General features: G+C 37.8%; 1 long non-coding RNA gene across 2 annotated transcripts in view; it reads left to right on the top strand.

Moving 5' to 3' along the window:
* LOC106629675 (uncharacterized) overlaps positions 1 to 25584 on the top strand; it is a 163270-nt gene extending 137686 nt beyond the window's left edge. For both annotated transcript variants that reach the window (XR_012580922.1, XR_012580921.1), the window contains 2 exons: positions 10442 to 10540; positions 24562 to 25584. This is a non-coding gene — a long non-coding RNA (uncharacterized LOC106629675). The remainder of the gene's footprint in view (positions 1 to 10441; positions 10541 to 24561) is intronic.
* Positions 25585 to 26447: the final 863 nt, after the last annotated feature.

Here is a 26447-nt window from a genome sequence, read left to right as displayed (position 1 = left end):
AATATATGTACATAATTGTATATATACTTGATACAATTGTATATATACTTTGTACAATTATTGAAAGATACATGGTATGGCTTTATCTTGGATATTTACTTTATACAATATTATATACTTTACACAAATATTATATACTTTATACAAATAGTATAAATTTTATACAGATATACTTTATATACAATACCTTATACAGTCATTGAAACACTCAAGGTATGCGTCCAGGATGCATACCTGATACAAATGTTAGATACTTTATACAATTGCATATATACTTTATACAATTATTGAAAGATAGATGGTATGGCTTTATCTTGGATACATGCTTTACAAAAATATTATTACTTTATACAATTATAAATATACTTTATTAAGTTATTGAAAGATTTGAGACATGGCTTTATTGTATTTGGGTGGTGCCCCATGGCAGGAAGGAATGTGAATCTGACTCCATGTTCTCAGAAGGCTAATTCATTGTTTTATGATACTATATTATATTAAAGAATTCTAAACTAAACTATACAAAAGAATACAGAAAGGACACAGACAGAAGGCTAAAAAGATAATAATGAAAACTCGTGACTCTCTCCAGAGCCCCGGCACAGCTTGGCCCTGATTGGCCAAAGAGTCAAAACAATTCACATGAAACCAATGAAACAATCACCTGTGGGTAAACAATCTCCAAACACATTCCACATGTGAACACAACACAGGAGAAGCAAATGACATAATTATTGTTTTCCTTTTTCTCTGAGGCTTCTTAGCTTCCCAGGAAAACAATCCTGGGCAAAGGGATTTTTCAGAAAATATGAATGCCACGTGGCTTTATCCAGGATCACTGCTGGGATCATTTCAAGGTACCAAAACCAGAGTAAATCATTAGCAGTGTACACTGGCAGCCCAGAAAGGCAGCTGGGTTTGGACTGCAGCCAGAGCAGGGTGAGCAGATGATGAGGAGGGGATCCTGCCCCTCTGCTCTGCCCTGCTCTGGAAACACCCCACCTGGAGCTCTGCAGGCAGCTCTGGGCTCCCAGCACAGCAAGGACAGGGATTTGTTGGAGTGAGCCCACCAAGATTAGAGGGATGGAGCACCTCATGTAGGAGGAAACACTGAGAAAATTGGGATTTCCCAGTGTGGGAAAGAGAAGGCTTTGGGGTCACCTAACTGTGCCTGAAAAGAGCCAACGAGAGAGATGGAAAAGGGCTTTTTGTGGGGAATGCATTGACAGGAGCAGGGGAATGGCTTCACACTGAAGGGCAGTAGGTGTACATGAGATATTAGGAGAAAATCCTTTCCTGCAAGGGTGGGGAGGCTCTGGCACACCTTGCCCAGAGGAGCTGCGGCTGTCCCATCCCAGGCTGGGAGGGGCTCTGGGGAGCCTGGGATAGTAAAGGAGTCCCTGCCCATGGCAGGGGGCAGAAACTGAGTAGTCTGTAAGGTCCTTTTCAACAGAAACAATTCTATTGATCTATCAAATCTATTCTGGTTATAGGATTGTAAGAGTTTCATCCTTAAAAGCTGAATAAGCTGTCATTTCATGTGATGGTGAAGAAACAGAAAAAGGAATGTCAATCTTTTCCTCACTCCACAGATCTTAGGGCTGATTTCCTCCAGATAAGAATCCCATGAAAGTAAAAAAGTATTCTTAATTTCAGTTTTGTGCATAGCCTGCAACACTTCTGATTCTCTAAACAGAATAAGCCTTCCAGTCACTAAGTGACTGTACATGCATGGGAAAAGCATGTGTCTTGAGGTTTGGAACTGAAATTGTTTTGCTTTTTATTTCTATGAAAAGTGAAAAGTAGCTCCTTAAAGATGCTCCTCTTGGCTCCTGGTATCTGAAGGATTCCTAAAACGTAGAGACCTCAATTTGCTAATTAGATAATAGTTAGTGTAAAGAGTCAATTTAAAAAAAATATATTGTGAAGTTGAAGAGCTGAAATTCAGCACAGTATGAGTACGTCTTCTACAATTCTGTGATTGGGAATCTTTTAGCAAAATTTGACAAATCTATGAATTAATGTCCCATTGTTTATGACTTCAGAATACATTGAGCAGTTTAATTTAGCAGGGATAATCTAAGATAGAGAGTAGCTCAAAGGGTTTTGTGAGATTTGAGTTCATTATGTGGTCCAGTCCAGATTTCAATACAGTGTATTCTGCTTAAAGTGAGTGCATTTCTATCTCAGAGTGTTGAAGGACTGAGGAGTGCAGAGATATTCTCCTGATACACACTAAAAATATCCCATTTAGCATCCAGCTCCGTGGTGTCCCTGCAAAGGCACATTTTGATTTAAATGGGATTAGTAGTGTGCATGAAGTTAAGCATGTCCATAAATGTCTGCAAGGCTTTGGTTATTCAGTGCACTCATTATCTCAATTTGTTGTTTCATGGAATTATTCCAAGTATCTCGTCTAATCACATTCTCCTGGAGGCACAACATATGCCCACAATAGCATGAGCTATATATAGGTCCTTCCATATTTATGGAAGATCAATGGAACATTTGGATGGCCAGTGAATGCATGTATCTGTGAATTACCCTGCAGGAAATAAAATCCCTCAATGAGAGCATGCTGTGAATTCCCACTGGTAGAAAGCTGAGGTAGAAGTGTAATTTTTTGGATTAAAGCATTATGTAAATAATAAATTTATATGCTGATATTGTATTTGTTTATATATTTATTTGTCATACTATATATCTTATATATTTTTTATTTATACAGAAATATTTTATCTATTAAAATTAGATATTATTATCATATAATATGTTATATAGTACATAAATATTATAGTAATAATATTAAAATACAATATAAATTATTATAAAAATCTATTTTATATATTAGCGACATGTAAATTATAATGTTTTATATAATGTATAATATATATTATATATACTGCATATAATGTATGTAATATATTTAATATATAATATATGTTTCTAATATATATATTAGAAATATATAAAATATATATTTTTTATATATTAGAGATTATATATTTTTATATTGCCATCAATTATATCAATATATTGATACAATTGATGGTAATACATAAACAAATGTACAGCAATGTATTATAAGTCATGTAAAATAGGTTTAGGTATATAATTAAATACAGATTTATATAAATTTAAAAATAAACTTGACACTAGTGTTTGTATTCTAGTCACAGATATGATCCACAGATACAGAAAAACACTATCGTGATGCTGGATGAAAATCAGGCATGTGAAAATATGAAAATATCTGCTCTTCACTGAAGATATTTTTCCATGTTTGTTTCAGGTATTTCTGAAAACTAACCTTTGGTATTTGGCTTGAAATGCAGTTGGCAAAGAGCCCAAAGGATTAAGTTCTCAGCAATGCTGCTGTAAGTCTGTTGAATTGCTTTATTTTTTTTAAGGGGAGCAGAATGTGAGGAAAGATTATGGCCTCTTTCTGCTGAGTTCACTGCTTTCATCTACAAAAGCAGTCATAGGAATCAATGAAAGTCTGTACGGAAATTACATTTTAAATGTGTAAACACAACAGAATGGGACTCTTCAGAACTTGGAAGGGCTCTATAGTATTGCTCACTACTCACCCTGAAACAAAATCTGAATTTGTTTTCAAATAGCAGAGCTAAGAAAGACAATTTTTCCCTAGAGCTGGCTGTAAACTGGCAATATTACTATTGCTGTGTATCATTATCTGCTGAAGGAATTAAGCATGAATCATTAGAGAAGGAGCTGGCTAGCATTCCAAATCCTTTCATAAATGTCTTTGTTTCTAGACATGCAATTCCTTCCTGACCTTGCCATTTAATGTGTTTTCCCAGCAGTTGAAAAAATGGTGCTGTAACAATAATCACTGAATATTTTTTGTCTTTATGATCATATTTCATTTTTCAATTGAACCAGAGTCTGAGTAGTTCAGATGAAAGAATTTAAATACTGACATTCAAACAATAGAGAATATCAATGAATGAAATTTCAGATGACCTTAATTTTTCTGAAATATCAGGTGGAATAAAACTGATGATGAAGAGAACTAATATAAATTATGTTGATTTTGAATTTGAACATAATATTATTTATATCATATGCGTATCATTTACACTGATTAGATAATGTAGATAATGTAATTTTAATAGCCTTTAATGAGATTTCCATTTCTCAGCTGAAAATCAGATTTACTTCCAGAAAGTCTCAATAAAATTAAAGTAGGATTTAAAGCATTCAGGGAAAATATAGCACTTCAAATAAAATTTTCATTCACTTCTTTACCTCCCATGAGTTTATCTGAACATATTCCTGTTTGCCAATGAGCACAGAAAAGTCTTGAAGTTGCAGATGAGTTACAGGGAGCAAGGCTATAAAAATGACCAGGCATTAAGTTCCTTCAGCTAAAATAAAACCGTTTATTCTCTGCATGCATTCCTAGAGGGGTTGGCAAAGTTTAGCTTTTATTTGTTGTTTGAATTTGCTAGATGCAGAAGTTTTCCATCTGTACTGGAAGAGCACAAAGGAGTGTGTGGGATTAGCACTTCGTTTTGCAATTTGATATCTTCTTTTACTTCCCAAAATCCAATGAAAACATAATTGTTTACCATGGCAATAAGTGTCAACACTGATTTATTTCTTGTGCTTTGCTTTGCCTTTTCATCCCTCTAGGGGTGCACATGAAACTGGACAAAAAAAGTTAAAATTGTGTCACCAATTGTTGTCTGCAGTCCAAATAAATCCCAGTCAAGAACGTTGCTCTCCAGGATTTCATGCCTACTCTACTAAAAATGTAGTATTGAACCTAAAAATTGTAATAATGCCAGTGGCAAAAATAAAATGTGTCCCAAATGTTGGATCTAATTCCCAATGTACAGTAAAACAATAACACCCTAAATTAGGGTTAAAGGAGCTTTTTCTTGTACTGATTTTTGGTAATACCCTCACAGAGACTCCAGAACCACAAGCTTCCCTTTCCTCCCTCCCTTCCACTCAGAAGTGGACAAAGAGATATTTTTTTCCCAAAGGGAAAAAAAATCACATCTTGAGATAAGAACAATTTACTGGAAGCAGAAATGAGGTAAAAAATGAACAGTAACAGCAACAATATTAATAACTAAAGTGTCCCAAAAAAAAAAAAACAGTGAGTGGACACTAGTTAAAATGGAAACACGACATGTGGAATAGCAGCCAATAGTTAAAAAAACTTGAATTGGCTTTGTTGCAGTGTAATTTTATGAACTGTTTGAATAAGAAGATAACTGCATCAAACTGGTAGGGCAAACATATCAATATTGATATTGCAATATCAATACATGTTCATACTTTTCCTGCTGTGCTTACCTGATCTGCAAGCAACAAGGATAAAAATTCATAAGATGAATTTATTATGACTTCTTAGTCCTCTACTCAGAGGGGAAATAGTAGAATATGATAATGTTATGTTTTAGGTTTATTAGATGGTATTCAACAGTAATACTTTCCTCTGCTATCATTTCTACCTCACCATTTGCATTAGATGAAATTGGATCTTGTTACCAAAACAAATGCATAAGGTAGTTATTCTAAATATTCTAAATGTATATATTCTAAATGTAGTAACACTTACTGTATTGACAGATTTCTTGGTCTCTGACAGAGACCTCAGATTTGACCTCAAATTCTCCCAGCTGGGAACAACTTCTGAGTACTATTCAGTCAAACCAATTAATTTTTCTTGCCCTCATATTTTTCCTGTGACTGATAGATGGAATTGTAAGGAGCAGGTACACAAAGTGTTTGGTGTACAGACTGTTGGATTGCCATCTTTTTCTCACTATTTAGTTTTGCTGCTCATTTTCATCTTGCTGTCTCTATCTACTGTAAAATCAGCACCATTCCTGCTTTTATACAGCAAATGATGCTGCAGAGTTGTAATTTCTAAGTGATCTAAGTGATGCCTGAAGCACTATTACAACATCAATTTAGCTTTGTTTTGGGGGAATAAGCATAAGAGGAAAAGCATATTAATATTTTTTATTATACAACATATACCATTAATTGGATTAAATAATAGATACTTTTCGATGAATTTATTCTTAATATAATTATCTGTATATTTCTAAGAAAAATAGTAATGGAACAGCAGTGAAATCCGTCCACTATCCAAACAACTGTCCATTCTGAGCTTTTTCCTTCAGTCAGGATGTACTAATGAACTCTCTGCTGTTACAAGCTCAGCTCTGACTGCACCAAATCTTTGCCTAATCTTGCCACTTAGCTTGGATCCAGCCCTGATTGACCTAACATTAAGTAGAAAAGCAATCTTACACTGAAGTGAAAGTAGAAAAGTAACCAAAGTTAAGTAGAAAAGTAATCTTACAAGAACATACACTAACTGCCCTCCCCTGGCCCCCTCCCTCCCCCCCTTTCTCCTTGATCACCCTAAAATCCCAGGGATCCAGGCCCTAAAATCCCAGGGATCCAGACCCTACAGTCCCAGGAATCCCGGGGTCCTTTGATTTAGGAGTTTTGCTGTTCCCTGGACCTTTCCTGAACCTCCAGCACAGCTGAGTCAGGGTCAGCCCTGCCTATTCCGAGCAAGGAGCAGCACAAGGGGTGTTTGACCCCCAATGCCCCTGGGACATCACATCACTGCCTAAATTAATGGAATAAATCAGCCAGGACTCCATTTTCTTCATGCAGGAAATCTGCTTCTTCATTCACATAACTCATTTTCACACATTTTTCACTGGCCTCATATTTGGCTCCCCTTGGTTAGTAGTTTTCTTGCCACCTAATTCATTGGTTAGTAAATAGCTTTTTACTTGTCTATCAGATCTCTCTATTCTTGGTTTGTTTACATTTTTTTCCTACTGGTTCTCATGGGACAAACCCTTTGTTGTTGCAGGAGCGTTTGCTTTTTCACTTTTTGAATAAGTTGTTGTGTTAATCAAGTTCTCATCCTCAAAATATCTTCACATGGGAATGTGCAAACTGTTTGGTAGCTGCACGTGGAGGAGGTGACAGGGCAACTTTGGCAATTGAGCAAAGCCAGGCCTGACTTCAAAAAGCCTTTCTTTAATAGTTCTTCTACCTGTCTTCTGTCTGTGCTTAGCCTACTGCACACTAATACTAATTAGTCTCTAAATGAATGAACCTGGTGACTGAACTTGCAGCCCTATAAGCAGAGGTCTGGACATCCTTGGACATCCTTGTGCCCCTCTGCTGCCCAGAGCCCACTGGTAAGTGTTAAATGATTAAGTGGTGCTAAATCCTTTAAACATAATCTCTTGATCAAGTTTGAGGCAATTTTGGCAAGGGGACCCAGTCTGAACCCCATGGCTTTAAGTGTCTCTCTCACCCTTTGCATTTTTATTTTTCTTTTATATTTCGTGGGCTTTATCTCTACAGTAAATAGCAGAGTAAACGTTGCCATTGAACCCTGTTTGTCTGAGCTTTCACCAATTTCTATCCAAGATCCATTTGCCAGGACCTTTGCTGGTGGCTCCATTTGGTGGCAGACGGATGTTGGATATAAATTTAAAGAACACCACCATGGTGGTTCCTTAAACTGCCTAAAGCACTAATGCACAACACCATCACTCTAGCTGAAAAACAGCAGCCTAAAAACTGCATTGTTGTTGTAATCCTTTGCACTATTGTGGTAAACCTTCCTGTTAGGCAAGGTATCAAATTTGTGGGATATATCTGTAGGCCCTGAAAGAACTCAAGGATATTGACCTTCTCAGTATAAATACAGAAATTGATTTATTTCCAGAAAATGTGGGGTATGTTCTGCTGAATGTTATCCTACATGACATAAAGCAAAACTCAAAGTAAATAAATGTGCTTACTGCAAAATTGCAGATTTCTACATCTTCTGATTACTGTAGTTCCATTTGCCTTTAAGAGAACATTGACAGTTTTTACAATGATTATTCCCACACTTGTCCATCCATTTTTTTCTTGGAAGTAAATGTCCTAGAACTGGCTGGGTACATTTAGATTTGTTGAAGCTGGGAAAGTGTTAAGCAAATTTAAAGGAAGAGTGAAAAATCTATAAACATTAATTTCTTGCCTGGTAATTAGTGTTGTATTTTCTTATTTTTAGAATAATCTATTCTCTTAGTCATTGGTTTTAGTCACTCCAACAGGAGTGACTAATCCAACTAGGAAATAACGAGGCATCTTCAAAGAGAAGAGAAATGTACTAACCATGAAAATGACAACATGGGGGTGGAAATTCAAGTGAATGACATGTGGTTTTAAAATCCTTGAAGATGATACAAGGACAGCTCCTCAGGACAACAGAACCAGGGAGGTTTTGGTGAGCCTGTGGTGTAATATTGTAGCCTAGAGGGACTTTTTTAGTTTTGTTTTATTTAGAGCCTTACCTTGGAAATGTGTACAGGACTTTGAGGTGCTACAACTGGAATTTAAGCAGCTCAGTGCCGTGAGGTTGAACTCACCTGTGGAGCCATTTAAGGGCTTTGTAATGGTCAGTGGTAGAAGCACCAGGTAATCTGAGCTTTTACAACTGCAAGTTAGATCCAGGAATCTGTCCTCCTGGGTTTGTTAAATTATGTTGCAAAAGAAACTGTAGTTGTTATGTTTCAAAATTATTAGTGATAATAAAAAATATTACCTCTGATCTTTCAGTTAACATGGAGTTAAAAAAAAAAATCAATTGTTCTACTCCTGCAGTACAGTTGAAAGCCTTTAACTTGACTTTATGTGGAATATTAATACAGAGCTGATATGAGTGTGAGGTTGAAAGAATGCATACATGTAATACATCATTTGTCAGCTAAGAAAAAAACAGAAAAGCCCAAGCACTGTAAGTGGAGCTTTAGCAGCATGCTTTATTTCTCTTAGCCAGAAACACAATCCTGTGAGACGTGTCCATTGGGTTTAGGTGCACAGGATGTTCTAGAAACTGCAAAGAGAGAGACAAGAGCAAAGGGCATGTAACCTAGCACTGTAAAATGTAGTTTTCTGTAATTTTAGTGTAGCTAAACAGTTCCAGCTGTCAGCCTATGTCACATTAATATTTTCTGAAAAATCCCTTTGCCCAGGATTGTTCTCCTGGGAAGCTGAGAAGCCTCAGAGAAAAAGGAAAACAATAATTATCTCATTTGATTCTTCTGTGTTGTGCTCACTTGTGGAATGTGTTTGGAGATTGTTTCAGTGGTTTCATGTGAATTGTTTTGACTCATTGGCCAATCAGTGCCAAGCTGTGTCGGGGCTCTGGAAAGAGTCACACGTTTTCATTATTATCTTTTTAGCCTTCTGTAAGTATCCTCTCTTTATTCTTTAGTATAGTCTATTTTAGTATTCTTTAATATAATATAGTATCATAAAATAATAAATTAGCCTTCTGGAGTCAGATTCATCATTCCTGCCTTCATCTGGGAGCACCCTGGAAATACAATAAGCCTTTCTTCAGGACAGAGGCTCCAGGCCCTTGGTTGGGTTTTCTCTGTATCTCCACATCTCTCTGATGGCTGGGAAGGCCAGCCCAGGACACAGCAGTCCCTGGCCTCTGCAGGGCTGAGGAGAGCAGAGGATTCCCTCATTTCTGTACCTGTGGCTGCTCCGCTGGCAGCAATCCCCCTGCTGCAGCCAGGACAAGATTATGAACCTGCTGTGCTGCACGGGCGCACTGGGGGCTCGTGTTCAGCCTGGTGTCCCCCAGCTCCTGTCCCACCAGTCCCAGTTCCCTGTTGGTGCCTGGCTTTCCAGCTGCAGGCCTTGAGACTTTGCTGAGCTTGGGGATGTTCCTGCCAAGGCCACTCCTCCAGGTGATCAAGGTCCTGCACGACCTTCTGGATAGCAGCCACTGTCCCAGGGTTGTGGCACCACAAACTTGCTGGGGGACCACTCTGCCCCATCCTTCAATCTGTGAGAAACAGCCTCAAGTTGACCCAGAATAGTTTAGATAGGATGTTAGGAACAAAATAATTCACTGGAAGGATTGCCATGGGCTGAAACAGGGAACTGGTGCCGTTGTGATGTCTGTAGATAATTTAAAACCATGGGGTCACACTTGGGGACATGGTTTAGTGGTGGACTTGGCAGTGCTGAGCTGGAATCAATGATCTCTAGGGTCCTTCCCAAGCTAAATGATTCTGTTTTAAATAGGACAGGGGCCTGTGGTACCCCAGTGGTCTCTAAGTGACCCTGGGCCTGAATTTTCATCCCATTTTCCATCCACAACGTTACTCACCCAGAATTATACCTCATATAATATATTGTATTGTATTACATTGTATTATATTATATTATATTTATTGTATTGTATTATAGTTACATTTATATTATATTACGTTATGTTATGTTATGTTATATTTTGTTGTATTATGTTGTATTATGTTATGTTATAGTATGTTATATTTTATAACATTATAATAGTGCCATGATATTGAGAGAGCACAGCCAGCAGCACTGAAAGAATGCCTTGTTCCCCTCTTAGGGTTTTCCATGTCTGTATCCAGAACCACAGCAGAGAATCACTGCAGCCCACTGCATTCAGCTTATTGCACCACAGCTGATTCCATTTTCAAAAATTCAGGTAAAAGACCTCATGTCCCCTCCATCTTCCACATGCTGAAAGGCATTTTATGTGTTTGATTCTGGAAAGTTGAAGTGTGTCACTTGGAGCGGCAAAAAACGCTGTTTAAGGTTGGTTATTGAGGATACTGTAGAGTGAGGAAGAGTTTTTGTGCAGCAGCCACAAATAGCTGTGTGCACACATCAAATGTGGGAATTTGTACAATTTTTAAAAAATTATTTTAAAAGAAATTTGGATGGGTTACTTTGGATTTTTTTACTTTCTCTGCAGTTACTAACTCATCTGTGTTCTTCTGCTGTAGCAGCAGGTTCCTAAAGTTTTTTGTAAAATTATGCATAAACTCCTCACAGAGAAATAGAAATTCTAACATGGAAATTCTGTATCAGAAAGTAAGTGTGTTATTGTCAGTTTTAAATCAGTTCCACAAGTGCAAAAGCCTTTTTACTTCTCGTGTCCAGTCAATAATATAAAATTAAAGTACAGTCAGCACAGGGACCAGTTGTTTTTCCCCATAATGAGGCCTCAACCCATGCAACATTGTCATTTTTAAGCTGACATACAATTTTACATGGGGCAAAGTGATGACTGCTCTGTGCAGACACATATCTGAAGTTTAAAATGCATTACGTGGGCAAAGTAATTTTGTTTTCCTGTTGTAATTAACTTTTCTCTCTTAGTCTTTATCATTTTGCAGATAATCTTCTTTTCAAGGCTGATATTTGTAATTTGTGTATAGTTCTTACTTTTAAGGGACTCAATACAATCTGTGGATTATTCAGAACTTGTTTGTGAAGCAGTCATGAATGCTTTTACTACAATTTGATGTGGAAAATATGTTCATCTTCTGCCGTCCTCTGGCACTCTCTGGCATAGCAGTGAAAGCAGAACATGAGCTCAAACAGCAGCACAGTGGCACACAGCATCAGCCAGCATTTTTCTATTTGCCATTTCGTGATTCTTTGCATGAATTAAACAGTTGTGCTCAGGAAAAGGCCACCAGGGGATATCTTTTCAGCCTGGAAATAAAGGGTGGCCCTTCGAGGAATGTGATACACAGCTGAGGAAACACAGTGGGTTTGATCTGACATCTCTGTCTCATCACAAGCTTCTCACTGTGATTTACTGGACTATGTACAAAAGAAAAATTTGCAATGTGAGACCTTAGAACTGCTAATTCTTTCTTTCCTGGCGTATAATTTTCATTCTCGTTTTTCATTCTCCAAACATGGTTTGAACTTTTTTCTTTTCTTTCATAGTAGTGAGTTTCATCCCTTGCTTTCAAAGGGGAAGGGACAAAATCATCACTTACTTTTTTCTTGTACCTACATTTATTTATTTTTATACCCTAACCATCTTTATTTTTTCTAACAAAAACTCCCAACAGCCAAAAGTATAGCATTTTTTTTACATTTAGACAAAAATAATGTGGTCCTAATTTCATTTTTAGGTATAATCCTTAACTAATGTTTACCTGCTTTTTATTTTCTCATTTACATTTCTTGTGATGTGTGTGTATATATATAAAATTTCACATGCATATATATATATATGAAATTATAGATATTCATGTCATTGTTATACAATTTTATTATTATATATATTAATTTAATATATATATTCATATATACAGGAAATTAAAAGAAGGAAAAAGAGACTGGACAAATTACTCAAAAGGAATAATTTTAAACATTATCAGTAACTTTTGTGCCATAAGTTAAGCAGCAGCTTTATGACCCTGATGAAATCATCTGAGCCCCTGTCATTCCTCTCCTCCAATGGCCTGTTCTTCTCAAATGTGTAAAATTGCATGACAGAACATGAGAATTAGGAAGATTTTGCGGAAGGTTGGGCTGTATTTTTGCATATCCAGCATTCAGAGCTCAGAGGAATATTGCTCTGCCTGGTGTGACACCTGGAATGGAGCATACAGGTGGCACAGCAGGCTGGGGAAAGTTCAACCTCTTGGCTGCTTTCAGTTTGTACTGTTTGAAATCAGGGATCTGAGGATCACGATTTTGCCACAGGCACACTTGTTAGGAGCAGAGAGGAAAGCACTGCCTGGTGCCACTTTGGGACATCTGCACCAGGGGGGGTCAGCCACCCTCTTGGGCCTGAGTTTGGGCTCCAAGATGTCACAGGGGGATGTCCCAGTCCTGCTGCAGATCTGAAATGTCACAGGAGGATGTCCCAGTCCTTCTGCAGCCCTAGAATGTCACAGGGGGATGTCCCAGTCCTGCTGCAGCTCCAAAATGTCACAGAGTTGATGCTGTGCTGTCCCATGTGTGACAGGGGAAGGGACAGCACTGTGCTTCTTGGGGACCCTGCAGCCTGCAGATTCATTTTCCTTCTGAACAATTTGGTTATACACATAATAAGAGGTTCAGTCTGAGCAGAAATAACTCCCCCCTCTCTCCAGCTGGAGTATGAATTTTATTTATTTATTATTTATTTATTTATTATTATAGTGACAATTTTGGCTTGCATAGACTATATTATTATCATTATTTATTCGTCTATTATTACTTTATTATTTATTATTTACTATTGTGACAATTCTGGCTGGCACAGAGTATATAATTATCATTATTTCTTTATTTACTTGTAATTTATTATTATTGTGACAATACTGGCTTGCACAGAGTATATTATTCTTATTCTTATTCTTATTCTTATTCTTATTCTTATTCTTATCCTTATCCTTATCCTTATCCTTATCCTTATCCTTATTCATTTAATTATTTATTATTATCCTGACAATTCTGGCTTGCACAGAGTATATTATTATTATTACTATTAATAATTTATAAATTATTTATTTATTAATATTACTCTGAAAATTCTGGCTTGCACAGAGTATTTTTTTTTAATTATCCTGATAATTCTGGCTTGCATAGAATATGAACAGATTTGGGGTTTTTGCCCTGCTTTTCAGCTACAATCAGAAATATAAAAGGGCAATCTGTGGTCATTATTGAGACAATGCTGTGGTGCTTTGTGAGAAGGATTTTGTCTCTTTTATCTCATTTGTTACCAGCCTGATTGAAATGATTTCCTATCAGTGGAAATACAAGAGAAAGGACATCGGCTGGAGCTTGTGCTCCCAGGTAGCCAAGATAAGCCAGCAGCTTATCTGCTGGCCAGGAGAGCATTTCACACATTCCCTCACTCTTGTAGCACCTGTTAGAAGTGCATGACTTTGTGGGTTATCAGCATGAAATGGTACTCAATGAGAAAAATGAAAAATGAACATTTTTATTCACTCATTTAGACAGGATTTTTATTCACCTATTCACACAAAGAGCAAGCAACGTTGGGAAATACCTGCTGCACTGTGGATTCTAATTCATGACAAGCTCAGGAGAAGCTAACCAGGGTCAGTACAGCAGAAAAACACAAAAATCCACTCTTTTAGTGGCTTCTCATGTGTTTTCATCTTGTCTTCCCAAGTGGCAGCAAGTCACCTCACTTAAAGATTAATCTTTTCATTAGGAACATTAATAGTGCTCCAATGCCTTCCCTAGCCAGAACCTTTCTTTCAAACAAATGAGAGGTATTTTCCCAGAAAAATATGTTTTATAGCTATATATAGGTATATTTATATATATATCTATATATATTTTTTATTTTTTATATATATATATATACTCCATGTATGTGTGTATATATATACATACTCCATATATATATATATATATATATATATATATATATATATATATATATATACACTCCATGTATAAATATATACATCTAAATAGGTATTTTCTGCTCTTTACAAGTTTCTGGAGACTTTGAGATTCTGTTCTTTCCCAGATGATGTTGATTTAAACTCAGGAAATATTCAAACTAGATGTGCAACATAATTATGGTATTCATTAGATCCAAGCTTTTTATAATCTGTCTGAAAATAGAGCAAAAAAATAAATTGAACGTGTTTCTATTTTTTTTTCCAGAATTAATATCAGAGTTTTTAACTTCAAAAGTGCAGATTTTTCACTGAAGGAATTTGTGACTAAGTTGAATTCTAGGTGTAATATAGTCCCTTTTTCCCACCAAAGAAGTAGCATCTTTTTTTTTCTGCTTTAAGTTACGTGTTAAGTGACACTTCAAAAAAAAAATAAATAAAACCTGTATGATATGAAAGTTCTAGAGTTTAAAGTGATGTTTCATGTGTTAGTGAAAACTGGTGAAAGTGGCCTTTAACCATCAAGAGCAGGTGGACTAAAACCAGTGAGAATAAAAACAGTTAATAAACAAAATTGAGAGCATGGCATGAGATGATTCAAAGCTACATTAATACTAACAAATGCACCAAAACTAGTGGTTTTCTAGAAAAAAGGCAAGAAATATTTAGAATAAATAAAGATCTCACCAGGTTTCTGCTTGGCTAAAGAAATTTATTGGAAAATGAGGGGACTTGAATATTTCTGTTCTGAGGAACTGAGCAAGTTTTTCATTTTCATATCCATCTCCACCCTAGCAGTAAGGAAATAGATTTGTTTATTAATGTTTGATTTCATCTCATCAGCAAAAAAAGACTTCCATCCATTGCTTGTGATGAGACACTGTCCAGTGATAATTTTATGGCAATTAATCACAACCATCAGATTTCCTCTTCCATGTTGTTTTGCTGTAAGAAGCTATAATGTTTATAGTAAATCAATCTAAAAGAAGCATCAAAAATGCCTTTCTTCTCATTTTGAAATGTGTAATTTACGTTTCTTCTGGGACAACTTGAATAGTGCTGCAATTAACAGCCTATAATGACAAATCTGCTTTTCAGATATTCATCATTCAGATGTAAATATTTACTCCACATTTAAATAAGCTGCATTGATTGGGAGCAACTATTTATCATTCACTAGTCTAGAGGCAATAAAATCATATTCATGCTTCAGTCACTTCAAAATAGCAACTTTTTAAACATTGTTCACTGCTGCCTTGTTAATATGTATTTAATTAATTATAAAATGATAGCAAAGAAGGGTTTGAACTCTAATTTCAATCATGAAGGTTTCAGTTAAACTAAGCTTAAAAGCAATTTTATTCTGTATATGGCAAAGTCAAATTAAGGTCATATCAAATTTACACATGACATTTCCTTCTTTTACCTGATTTGGTAAAGTGCATGCTCTTTTCTTGGTTATGTTTTTTTCCCTTCTCACATTTTTGCTTCTCTAGTATGAACTACATTTCTCCACCAACTTGTGCTTGTCCAGGTCTGTTCTGTCTGTTTCAGTCTAGGCACAGACACTGAATTTCAGTGATGTGGTTATTGATTGTTGTGGTGTTGTTGAGGGTCCCCAGGATGAGGTGAGAGATGAGAATTGACTCTAAGTTTTCAGAAGGCTGATTTATTATTTTATGATAAATATTATATTAAAAGAAAATATATACTAAAACTACACTAAAGAAAAAGGAAATATCAGAAGGCTGGACCAGAATGATGATAAAAAAACCCATGCAGGACTCAGAGTCTGACACAGCTGGCTGTGATTGGACATTAAATTAAAACAATTCACATGCTGGGTAAAGAATTCTCCAAATCACATTCCAGAGGAGTAAAACATGGAGAAGTTGAAGCTTCCCACTTCCCAGGAGAAGAAATCCTGGCAAAAGGATTTTTCATAAAATATGACAGTAACAGTCGTATGAGGAGGGACAGGCAAGGGCAGATAAACATGTCTGGGTTTTTTGGTTGTCTCCTACCTGTAGGAAATGGAAAGACAGAAACTTCCACAGATACTGGAGGGTTTGATTTGCAGCCTTGGGTTGGTGTAAAAATAAAAGTACACAGACATAAAGCAGAAAAATGATAAACTTATGTTTCTATAGTTGTAAGTAAGAATATGCCTTAAGAATTGATACTTTATTACATTGATAAGATGGTGAAGGGTTTATAGTGCAGTAAAGTTATAACATGGAATAAACCCAGAGTTTATAAATTATAATAGAAGCACATGTGTGTGTACATGTGATAGCAGCCCATAAAAAATATCCACAAAGTATATAAAAGTATCTGTGGATAAAAGTATCCACAAAGTATATAAAAGCACTGTGGATAAAAGTATCCACATTGCAGCAGAATGAACTAAAGGTGTGATAGGTTAGAAAACCAAAATAAACTTTGTGGCAGCTTTCCATTGGATTACAAATTTCTACATTGCCTTAGAATGGAAAAACTTCTGACTACTCTGAGCTATGGCTGAGTGTCACTGCGATATTTTATGAAAATCCTTTTTCTAGATTTTTTTCTCCTGAGAAGCTGAGAAACCTCAGAAAAGAAATGTCACCAATAATTATCTGCTGCTGTGGAATGTGGCAGGTGCATCTTTGATTGGTCTCATGTGGTTGTTTTTACTTGATGACCAGTCATGGTCCAGCTGTGTCAAGGCTCTGATCAGTCAAGAGTTTTTATTTTTCATTCATTTCTAGCCTTCTGATGAAATCCTTTCTTCTATTCTTTTAGTATAGTTTTAGTATAGCATTTTAATATAATATCATTAAAAAAAAAAATCAGCCTTCTGAAACATGGAGTCAAGATTCTCCTCTCTTCCCTTGTCCTGGGGACCCTCAAACACTGCTACTGCTGAGTTCTTGCTCCTCTAAAATCTCACAGCTTTTGTTGCTGATGTTTATCTGAGCAATACATGTTTTTAGCCCATTTAGCCCATTTTTAGTAGTCCCATCCCTTCATTAAGGCATTGATAATAGCACCAAAGCAGCATCAAGCTTCTGAAGGTTTGCTTTTACAGCAGGTCACCCAAGGAGACAGGCAAGGAGAAATCCTCTTATAAGAGGATTTTTCACCTCTCACCTGTACCACAGTCCTTGTTCCAGCTTTTTCCTGGCGTTGGCAGCTGTTCATATTTCAGAAAATGTGAACAAGGCTGCACACTCTCCTTTTGCTCCCACCACCTCCAGCTCCTTCTGCTCCTCAACTCTGTGTCTCACGCAAACAGAAAACTCCAGTTTCATGCACGTCTCATGCTGCTCACCTGGGGTTTTTTGCAGATCTCTCCCACCAGCCTCTCTTCTACCCCACTGAACTTCTCCCTGTCCTCCTCATTTAGCTCAGCCTCCCCCAGCAACCCGTTTGTTCTTTTCTATTTGCAGATAATGTATCAGATAATGGCCCTCAACATGCATAAAAGCTGATATTCCTGTTCCTCTGGGAGCAGCATTTAGGCATGAGGATGCCTTTCTGCAGCTCCTTGTGCCATTCTGTCACATTTTTACCTCTTTCTCTCTGCCTAAGGGGTAACTGTGTGCAGTGTGAAGCACACAAATTAGGATAGGAAATGTCGCCCCCAGTTATGTCCCAGTTATGCTGCAGCCCCAAAATGTCACAGGAGAACATCCCAGTCCTGCTGTACCCCAAAATGTCCCAGGGGGATGTCTGAAAGGAAAATCTGAAAGGATGGAGTGTTTTGCTTTAGAATCTCCTGCTCCATCAGCTGATGGGCACTTGTTGCATTGCCTCCCATCCTTCTCAGATGTATAGGAGCACTTCAAAGCCAAGTGCACCTCAGTCACTTAAAAGGATGGGTGGCTTTCTCCCAGATTTTTCTGCAAAAGAAACCTCAAAAAGCAGTCTAGTGAAAGCATTGCCTGGGTATGGTCACCAATAGCTGGAGGTATTTTTTCATATATCTCAGCTTTTCCTCTGCTGATGATTATTCTAACCATTGGTACCTGCAAAGCAGTGGAAGATACAAGTCTCATGTTCTAGGAGCTGCACTAATGGTTCACATAAAGCAAAAGTCATTAAAAATGGGTTCTTCTAAAAGGCTGAAAAATTTTCTTCTAGGAGATGAAAAAGGTTTGCTATGGATGAGGTTATTTGTGCTTCCAGTAGATGCATGCTGAGAAATAGAGGGAAGAATACTTTGTTTTCTCATATAAGAATTAAATATAACCCACAAAAACGTGGTTTAGCTCAAATAGATGACATAGGTTGTGGTTAAGTTTGGGGGTTTTTGATTTTGGTTTTGGCTTTGGGTAATTTTTTGGTTTTTTGGGTTTTTTTTGTGTTACAGAAAAAACATTTATTTTGTGGAGAATAAGCTACCTACTATTCAACCGAGTGAATTTGCTCAACAGTTTCAAAATGCCTCCCTTCTTCTTCCTAATTTTTTTTTTTGACAAAGATTGACCAAAACTTCTTTTCTTTGAAAATCAGTTTTTGTGAATTTCTACTCTGCCCAGTTCCATGGGGAATATCACAGATATTAGAAAAAAAACATGCAATTAAGTAAATCTGAAAATATTTTCTTTAGGCTGCAGGGCTAAGAATACTTTATAGGGAATGTGGGCAGGGAAAAGAATCATGATATAAGGCCAAGACTTCAATTATTTATATTCTTAATGAAACTTTAGCCTGCCTGCTCTCATTTTATGTGATTAGGAACAGAGTTTTTAACAAGTATTTTCTTTCTTGACCAGTTCAGGTGATGCATCAGGAAACTCAGGGGTTTTTTTCTGTGAAGAAACCTTTCAGTACAAGCTGTATATCACCTCAATTAAGCAGCTCTGAAGCTCTTATCTTAATCCCTGCACTGATAAAACAGTAATTGTTCTGCAAGACTACAAGGGGAACCGTGACTCCAGAAAGGACATGGTGTTCCAATTGATCTCAATTACTCTAATGTAACTAATTCTTTTGTCCACCATCTAAATTTAATGCTTCTGCCTCCCTGGGGATTTGTCACAAGATCTCCCACATTATTGGGTTTGTGCTGACCTGTCACTGCCTAGTCTGCATTCTCAACCAAGCCAAAATAATTGCCTTCATTTACCTGACAAGTCTTTTGAGCCCTCAATTCATCACAGTGTTTTAAGTGTTTCAATTAGTTACACTAATGAATCATTAGCTCTGTGTGCCTTCAAAAGGCCAGATTTTACCTTCTACCTGGTTATGGGGGATTTTAACAGAGACATAAAGAGCTAAACTTCTGCTCTGAGTGAGCACTATTGACTCATAACTCATTAAGATTTTATTTTGGCATCTCCAGCCTTCAGCAGGGTTGCTTGACGTGTATCATGAAGAAAATTAAAATTTGACCATCAGTTTAAATAGTCCTGATAAAGTAAAAGCTTGCCTAATGGCAACTAGTTTGTTCTTTTCTATTTGGAGTGTATCAGAAAATGTACCCCAACATGCATAAAATCTGATATTCCTGCTTCTCTGGGAGCAGCATTTAGGCATGAGCCTCTCTGGAGCTCCTTGTGTGTGATAGGAAATATTGCCTCTTCAAATCTGAAAGGACAGTGTGTTTTACTTTAGAATCTCCTGCTCCATCAGCTGATGGGCACTTGTTGCATTGCCTCCCATCCTTCTCAGATGTAAAGGAGCACTTCAAAGCCAAGTGTACCTCAGTCATTTAAAAGGATGGGTGGATTTCTCCCAGATTTTTCTGCAAAAGAAACCTCAAAAAGCAGTCTGGTGAGAGGACTGCCTGGGTATGGTCACCAGTAACTTCCTCACTCCTAGTACCAGTAAAAATAACGGAGAAAGATAAAAAAGATAGTCCTGGAAAGGGTTCTTGAAGAGGCTATATATAAAATGTTGTTTAAAAACAGCAGTAGGAAGGGAGGCAGCCAGGCCAAAGTATAAAGGACAAAATAGGGGACAGAAGAGCTCTCTGTCAGAGTACTACTAAATGCAGTAGTTTGTATGAAATCTTCATTTGGGAATTCTCTTAACAGCAATTTGCCATCCCATCTTCTGGAACTGTAAGGACGGGTTTATTTTATTCTGCATCATCTCTGTTCTCTTGTCTATCCTAAGAAAACATTGTTACCTGTTGGACAACTTAATGGCTTTTAAAACTTGAGTGGTGATGTTTTCAAATGCAATCCATGACGTTGTAAGATCACAAATAGAAACTATTATTTGTTCATTTATAAACTGCTAATTTATTTTTCATCTGCCATAGTGTGTCTCTTCTTATGGTAATCCCCAAATGGAGAAGGCAACACCCTCCAAACCCTTTCCCAGTTTGGCTGCCAGTGCTGTCTCTCCTGTTCTCTGTGGGGTTTATGGCAGCCTGATGTCCCCTGTCTTATCTAGCCTTAATTCTAGATAAGCCAGCACTCAGAACATGTGGTTTTGAGCCGAAAGCTCTGCCTAGACACTCTCAGTTCTGATGGGTTTTGAATATTCAGGGAGCCACCACTTACGCAGCAGTGGGATTGGATATTCTAATCTAGATCAGAAAAGTAGATAAGACTTTTCCAGGGTCATGAAAGGTAGGGGCAGAGCCAAAATTTCATCCCTACTTTCACTGGGACAGGGTCTTGTTCCTTCACAAGCTGTGCACGAGAGCAGGATAAACCCAGGAGGACATGATGCAAACCCAGAGAAAGGATAGAGGGGAAGTTCCAGATCAGGGTAAACCCAGAGAAAGGACAGAAGGGAAGTCCCAGAGCAGGATTAAACCCAGTAGGATGTAATACAAATCCAGAGAAAGGACAGAAGGGAAGTCCCACATCAAAGCTTTTGACACAGCTGGACAACTCTGACTTGTGCAAACCATCCCAGTCACACTAGAAATAATAATAATAATAACAATAACAATAATAATAATAATAATAATAATAATAATAATAATAATAATAATAATAATAATAATAATAATAATAATAGTAACGCAGAAACCTTTTCCCCACACTTGCCTCACATACCATTGGGCTGCAATGTCCAGAGCCCAGAAGAAGGCATGGGCCCTTGGGAGAACCTTGCAGACCAAGTCAGTTTACATTTCAGCCTTCAGAGTGAGCAAATGGATTTCTCTTTAAAGCCCTTTGCAGAAATGTGTCCGTGGTTGTGTTGTTTCCTCCAAAGGGGCCAAATTACCAGGAGCAGAGCTGAGCTTAGGGCTTTTACTCTAGACTAAAAAGTTTTGCTAAGGATGGCTTCTTCAATGGATGTGGAGGAAGACTATAAAGGCAGAACTGCTCCAAAACTGTGATAATAATAATAATAAATAATAATATAAATGGTAAAGATAAATAATAATTAAATGGCAGCTTTTTCAAGTTAATTATGGGATACAATTGGATAAATATTATTCAAATAAAGAGAAGTTATGACAGTATCTTCTTTATCCCTCAGGTAGAAATTTCAGAAACATTGGGAAAAAAAAATTTCTTCATCAGTCTTTTCAGTTTTAGCCTTGTATATACAACTCAGTTCTTAACTGATTATAACATAAGCACCTGGGATTCTTTTCCATCACCCCAGGAAACAGATTCATCACTTAGACGCAAGCTGTTTGAGAGAGAGCAGTACAGCATTCAGAAGAAAGAGAACTGAGGGGGTTTTATTAAAGACACACTTTCTGTACTTTTGCAGCTGCTTTCATGTATTTGCATGAACACACCCAACCTGTGCCAGGATTTGTTTGTCTAACCAGGGTTTCAGAAGATTGTTTTTGCTGCAGAAAGTTTCAGAGCTGGATAGAACTTCCTATCTCTGAAATGTACAGTGAGACAGCAGTGCCTAATTCTGAGCCTTGTGAACAGCTAGCTTATCAAACCCCACCTGTCTTTATGATAAAGATGATTCTGAACTTGTCAAGCTTGGATTTAATCAGTTTGCTCTGAACTCCCCTCCCCAGAAACACTGGAGTGGGAGCACCAGTGCCTGGATCTCTCTCAGGTTTGTGTAAGTGGTCAGCTGGCAAACAGCCAGACCCTGAGGGTCACCACTGAGGAATGCAAAGATTGTAAAATATTAACTCCTTTCTGCCCTGTAACTCTGGGGAAATGCCCTGCTGAGGGATTCAGCTGTGGGACACAGAGTGTGGGTGGCCACAGCCCAGTTTGGAGCAGCCCCTCTGGCTGGCGCTTGTGCTCAAATTGTGTTCTGTTCTTCCCAGAGCTGCAATGAGTGCCCTCCCATTTGGGGAGCCAGATTTTGCTGTGAATTTCCTCAGATTTTGGGAGTCCCATTCTGCAGTGAATCCACTAGATTTGGGGAGCCCCATTCTGCAGTGAATCCACTCAGATTTGGGGAGCCCCATTTTGAAGTGAATCCCTTCAGATTTGGGGAACCCCATTTTGCAGTGAATCTCCACAGATTTTGGGGAGCCCCATTTTGCAGTGAATCCCCTCAGATTTGTGGACCTCCATTTTGCAGTTAATCTCCTCAGATTTGGGGAGCCCCATTTTGCAGTGAATCTCCTTCCATTTGGGGAACCCCATTTTGCAGTGAATCCCCTTCCATTTGAGGAGCCCCATTTTGCAGTGAATCCCCTCAGATTTTGGGAGCCCCATTTTGCTGTGAATCCCCTTCCATTTGGGGAGCCCCATTTTGCGTTGAATCCCCACACATTTGGGGAGCCCTTGCCTGTTTTCCAACCAGCTCTGAGCATTAAATGGAAATGGCCAGACAGCCCCAGGAAACACTGCATGAAATATGGGCTCACCTCTAGGATGGCTAGGGAAGAAGAATAGAGATATGTTTGTTTCCTCATGGAAAACAAGGGAAATACTTTTTAGGTTTGATTAGCCAAAATAATTTGTTTATCTCACCACTGTTGCATGTTGTGGTCTGAATGAGGAAAGAAAATAAAGCACTTTAAAAGACTGTTCCAAGTTAAGGCAAGGTGACAAGATACTGACCCAAGCCTCTTTGAGCTTTTAGAAATTGCTGCTTTACAATCAAATGTAGAAAAAGGGATGAAGACTTATTTTCTCTGTTGTATGTTTTATCTAGGCAGAAGTTTGCCTAGGAATATTGAGCACTTGCTGCTTCTCTGAGTGTTGGTAAAGTTCTTTTCTGTTGAGTGTACAGTGTGTTTTATCTGGTCCCTCTTTACTGGAGGGGCTGTATTTCAGTGTGGAACTACCACAGTGAAGATATTCTGTCAGCTTTTCTGATGGAATTGATGGGTAACTAACAAGATATGCTCTTTTTGGTGCTCCAAGACTCTTCTTGGACGTAACTGAAGAGAATGAGTCTCACTGAGACTCCAAAATTACTTCTGGCATCTTTCAGCTGCAAACCGAGAACTCCAGACAGCAATTTGAGATCTTTTAAAGAAATTTAAAAGAAGACATTTAAAAGAAAGTTTCTTTCTTCTCTCTTAAAAGAAGAAATAAACATTCTTTCTGCCCTGTGTTTTGAGAAATCCTTCTCAAGCTGGCTAAAAGCATACTCCATATGAAAATGTAGTGTGTTTATCTATGGAGCTCCCTTCAGGCCAAGCCAGAGGAGTTTCTCAACATTGTGTAGCACAGAAACTGTGTGAGCTGACGGATGGGATACATTTGTGCTGGCATTTGCTTCCCTTGAGCTCCCTACACCTTGAGAGTGATTTCTGCTTCCCAGGGAAGTGGTGGAGCAGAAAAGGGTCTGCAGCTGAGGCTGGTGAGAGTTTCAGTGGGAAATGAGCAGCACATGTTGGATGCCCTCCAGCACCACTGCTCACAGGGCTTTTTTATCAAGCTATTTCCTTTGAGGAGTGTGAGCTTGTTAATGTAAAGTACTAGGTCTGAGTGAACCTGAAGTGGATAGATTAAATGAGGGCTGCCTGCTTTCTTTTCCCTTTTTTCTGTTTATTTTATTGTACATAGGCTTGATCCATGGGTTAGGAGGAGTCCTGTGTTTTCTGTCAAGCTTGAACCTCAGCCTTATGACAGAAAAATTTGTTATGTACTGGAGATAACTAATTTGTCAGTATCTTTGATAGAATTCTTAGTATAGAGTTTGCACCCCTCCCTTCTTTAATTCTTCTCTGGTTTTGCAACTGTACCATTTTTTGTTAAAATTCTAATCTATTAATCTTAATATATTTTTTCCTTTAGTCTAGTTTGTCAAGCTTGTGTCTAAAGGCAAATGAGAGTACAATGCTTTTCACTTTTAAAGAATGAGGGAACTTACCTGATTTTAATAAAAATTAATGCTATGAAAGTGAAAGAATTATTGTTACATTAAGTAACCTTAATTACCTATTACCTACAATATTCCAATACTAAATACACCTGATTTAAATTCAATTATCTTTCACCTCTAGCTGTAACAAGTATAACAGCAAGATGTGACATGACAAGTCCTGAAGATCCCAAAACAGCTGGGAGAATATATCTGATCTTAACACAAGGGGAAAATGCACCCAGAAAATGAATGAGTGAAGTTACGCCTGCATATTAAACAGTTAAAAAGCTCAATCATTAAGCTATTAAACTGACCAAGATTTTATAATCAACATTTCCTAATAAAACTGTTATTTATAGTTGTTGTAAAGAAAAAAAAGACATGGTAACCACAGTACCTAAATGTAGAGGAAATATTCTTTCAGTGTTTATTACATAATAATATTGATTTCTCAAGTAGCAATTGTGTGGCAGTACATGGATGTTTTTGTGTACATTCCTCACATTACACAATGTAAGTTTGTTTGTAAACTGATTATGGCATACAGACTTGGGGGCCTATACCAGTTTGCATGTGGTTTTCTTGTGTAAAATATCATTTTCCGCTATAGGTTAGATTCCTGAATAAAAATATTCCATGGATTTTGAGGCATCCCTCTTCAAAAGCTTCTCTGCCAGGGAAATCAATATGTTATTTATGTTCTGCTGTCTGCTGAGCCCGGGGTGAGCAGTGGGACCCTGAGGAACACAGTGCTGCTCATGGTGAGGCTGCTGCCACTTACTGGGGCCATGAAAAACAGCTTAAAAGGGCTGTGCAAAAAGAGAGCATGAAGCTGGCAAATTCAGCCTTTACTTGGACATTTTGTTACTTCTCTGAAGACTGTTACAGGTTTTTGGTAAGCTAAATTTCAAAGATATCTATTGATAGATATACATGGATGCAAACATCCCAGCCCTGGTTTTCTGTCCTGTAGTTGAACTTGAAAACTGTTGGTCTTTCAAGAATAATTTCTGGAATTCTAGCAGACTCTCATTTCAGTCTGTGTTCTGGGGCTCTTGGCACTATACTGTGTTTATATTATTTTTTTTAAACTGTACAGTTTCTACAATTTTTTTAAAGTAACTTTAGTCCATACAAATAAATAACTGGTCATAATGCCTTATCTGACAACTGAAGTTTTGGGGTTTTTTTCCAAAATGATTAAGTTCTTCAAAATAATGAGGAATGTATAAAGCAATTAAAATTCTGTGGCAATTTTCTTTCAAATTGTTTGTTTGTAAAAAAAAAAAAAAAAGAGAGAACATGTATACTTTTGGGTCATTCTTTGTCTTTTCATGCTTTATCCTCAGCAGTACTAGATTCTGTGCTGCTTTAGTGTGTGGGTCTGAGCTTCACATTCAGGGATGGTGAGCTCTGTGCACAGAGCAGGGAGACAAAACAATTCCTGCTCCAGCTGGGCACCAAGGACAAATGATCCCAATCTCAGCCCAGGAGCACAAACCCCGTGGGCTGCAGAGAGAAAAACAAGCAGGGCGGGAGTGCCTGGGCTAAAGCTGGAATGGGACAATGAACTGCAAGGTGCAAATGGAGCAGAACTGATCCCAGGGAGAGAGCCCGGGAGCGCTCCTGCATTTTGGGGCCATTTTGGTTCATCTTGGGTGCAGCCCTGGCTGGGCTCTGGTGCTGCCCAAGGTGGGTCCATGGAGGAGATGCTTTGAATCAATCCCTGCTTTGTTCTGTAGCTCTGCCCAGCCCCTGCTCCAGGGCAGCCTGCACAAGGCATCAAGGAGCATCTTTACCACTTATGCTCCTCAGTTACTGCCCAGCTCCAAAACAATTCCTTCCCCTGGCACCTTTTCTGTGGGGTCACAACAAAAACAAACCAATAATCAGGGGTTTGTCTTGCCCCTGTTTCAAACACCTTGAGTAAGCGCTCATATTGTTAGCAAGAAGAATGTTTTAAAAGCAAAGGAAGACTTTCAAGTTGGGAGTTTTCACTGAATACTTCTTGTCTGATTCCTGCCC

The sequence above is a fragment of the Zonotrichia albicollis genome, chromosome 6 (assembly GCF_047830755.1).
Source record: "Zonotrichia albicollis isolate bZonAlb1 chromosome 6, bZonAlb1.hap1, whole genome shotgun sequence".
Lineage (NCBI taxonomy): Eukaryota > Metazoa > Chordata > Aves > Passeriformes > Passerellidae > Zonotrichia > Zonotrichia albicollis.
This window is presented reverse-complemented; position numbering and strand designations above follow the sequence as displayed.